This window comes from Carassius gibelio, chromosome A8, assembly GCF_023724105.1.
Source record: "Carassius gibelio isolate Cgi1373 ecotype wild population from Czech Republic chromosome A8, carGib1.2-hapl.c, whole genome shotgun sequence".
In the NCBI taxonomy this organism is placed as follows: Eukaryota; Metazoa; Chordata; class Actinopteri; order Cypriniformes; family Cyprinidae; genus Carassius; species Carassius gibelio.
The window spans coordinates 867512-870388 of NC_068378.1; the positions used below are offsets into that span (position 1 = coordinate 867512).

The 2877-nt window shown below is 49.7% G+C and overlaps 1 long non-coding RNA gene across 1 annotated transcript; it reads right to left on the bottom strand.

Annotated features, from left to right (window-relative positions):
* Positions 1–1779: 1779 nt before the first annotated feature.
* Positions 1780–2496, bottom strand: LOC128018167 (uncharacterized). The gene is made up of 3 exons (XR_008184737.1): positions 2381–2496; positions 2198–2290; positions 1780–2108 (listed from the first exon to the last, which is right to left on the bottom strand). It is a non-coding gene; the product is annotated as an uncharacterized LOC128018167 (long non-coding RNA).
* Positions 2497–2877: the final 381 nt, after the last annotated feature.

Genomic DNA, 2877 nt, shown 5'->3' on the forward strand with positions numbered 1-2877 from the left:
GCCTCGGCATCGGGCACCACCTCGGTCTCTGGAACAGCATCGGTCACCGCCTTGGCAGGGGAACAGCATCGGGCACCGCTTCGACCTCTGGAACAGCATTGGGCACCGCCTCGGCCTCTGGAACAGCATCGGTCACGTCTCGGCCTTCAGAACAGCATTGGGCACCGCATCAGGCACCACCTCGACCTCTGGAACAGCATTGGGTACCGCCTCGGCATCGGGAACCACCTCGGCCTCCGGAACAGCCTCTGGTACCCCCTCGGGCACTGCCTCGGGGACAGCAGCGGTCAGCTGGGTTGTTTCTGTCCTTGTTACGGAGTCCTTGTTTGATGTCATTGCGTTTCATGTGGCTGGTGCTGGGTTGGCAGCCATCTTGTGCTGTGGGGCTAGGCTGGCGGCCATCTTGGGCTGTGGCGCTGGACTGACAGTCATCTTGGGTTGTGGCGCTGGCTCAGCAGCTTTGACATGAACAGTTTTGGGAACTTCTAGGATCTGTTACAGCGTGGAGAAATACTCTAAAAAAGAGTCAGTGGCCATCTTGAACTTCGGCGCTGAGCTGGTGACCGTCTGGTACTGTGGTGTGAGGCTGGCTTCCATCTTGCCTCGAGGTGCGGGGTTGGTAGCCATGCACAGCAGCGGCACTGGGCTGGCGGCCATCTTGTGCTGTGGCGCGGGGCTGGCGGCCATCTTGTGTTGTGGTACTGGGCTGGTGACCACTTGGTGCTGTGGCACTGTACTGGCCACTGTACTGGCCTCTAGGCGCGGATCTAGAGGCCATCATGGGCAGTGGCGCCACCATGGCGGGCGTGCGCTTCTTCTCACCTCTCAGTCTGTCGTGGTGAGACGGTAACTCTGACCCATTCCACCGAAGCCCGGGATCAAAGGGAGGCCATGGTTGAGAGTGATGCCGAGTCTCCTCTCGACCACTCCCTCCTCGGTGACCTCCCCTGGTCCCCCGGAAAATCACCAGGCGAGTTCCCTCAAAACTGCCTCTGTCCCGCTCCGTGGCTAGGGATGAAGCATGAGCAGACATACCGCTGGTTCTCTTTGTGACGGAGTCCTTCTGTCACGTTCGGCGTTTCAGGAACGAGGCGAGAGAACCAAATGCAGGTATGAAGCTTGTTTAATAAGGGTAATCCAAACGGGTAGTCAAGCAAAGCAGGGTCAAAACCAGGATATCCAAAACAGAACATAAACAGGACACGAACACAGGGCAAGGCAAAGCAGGGCAAGGCAAAGCAGGGAAGGGCAAAGCAGGGCAAGGCAAAGCAGGGAAAGGCAAAGCAGGGAAAGGCAAAGCAGGGAAAGGCAAAGCAGGGAAAGGCAAAGCAGGGAAAGGCAAAGCAAGGCAAGACAAGGCAAGAGTGACGGACATGAAACGCAATGACATCAAACAAGGACTCCGTAACAAGGACAGAAACAACCCAGGTATTTAAAGACAAGTGCAAACGATGTAAGTGAAAACAGCTGAAAACAATGAACAGTGATGATAAGGGGAAGTGAGACCTCTAGTGGACACCCAGGGATACACAGACCAGACATACTGTGACACAAAGTACAAAGAACAAAGTAAGAACTTCATTGTATTAGTACATATTACAATAAAGCTCTTGAATCTTGCTGGTCAGCTAGACTCCCTGTTCGCAAAGATTGACGATAATTTTGAGTCTAGGGGTAATCTTGGATAAATCGTTACAATAATCGTTTAATAAACAGATCTGTGTTCAATTAATTCAAGTAATAAAAGCCACAAATCTCGACAGAACACAAAGGATCATCATAACTTTATTGATGCAAAGTGTACATTCAACATCCACTACAAAATATATTTCAGAAGATATATTAATAAAAAAAAAAAAGTGTGAGAGAGTCCTGGGTTTTTTTATGATGGCGGCTGGGGTTTGGCTGCCATGATCAGTCAGTCTGGCCCCTCAGACGAGGAATTCCCAGAGTAACGTCAAGAAACTGCTTGAAAGCAGCGGCAGCCGTGGGAAGAGGAGTGTGACGTACTGAGTGCATGTCTGCAACGGAGCCCTATCTGAGCAGTATGCAGCCTAAAACCAGGGTGTCTCACCCCTGTGCGCCTGCATCGTTGTGCAGGTGTTTACCTGCAGAAGACAGACAAATGGTTATTCATGATGAATTCCTCTCAGTAAGTTGTCTCAGGTTGTTCCACAGGTTCTTCGCTTGTACTAACCTTCCTCATCCTCCTCCACCCATAGGAGGAGGGGTGGGACCTGCACCGTGGTTTATTCTACCCATTCGTCTGCGCCCAGGGAATCCAGGAGGACTGCAAGAAGATCACAGTGTCAACACAGAAAACCTGATCACATCATGATTAAACACGAAGTGGTTCTGCAGATGAAGAGTTGAAACATACCCTCTGCCATCACTGAAGCGAGACGATGCACTGCTGTGTCCATCTTTAGACCGATCTGGCTGAACGATAGTCTGGAAGGTGTGGAGACATAAGATAGATAGATAGATAGATATATATCTACAGTAAAAATATTAAACCGTAATAATACATTATACAAATAAACTGTATAAAACCTTTCAGTTCAATATAACACAAATTATATTATTTTCACAGTAAAACCATTCTTTATATCCTCTTCAGAGAACACAGAACATCCAACATGCAGAACCGAAAAAAGAGAGGCGCATAGACAGAAGCATAAATACTAGAGATAATTCCTGAACAGGTGCATGGAATGAGAAAATCAACATGGGACATTGAACACATGGGGCCCTATCATACTCCCGGTGCAAGGCGACGCACAAGTGTGTTTGCTAGTTTCAGTCTGGCGCGTTTGCACTTCCCCGTCCATCGCCACATCGTGTAATTAGCAAATGCATTTGCACTCATTTGTGAGC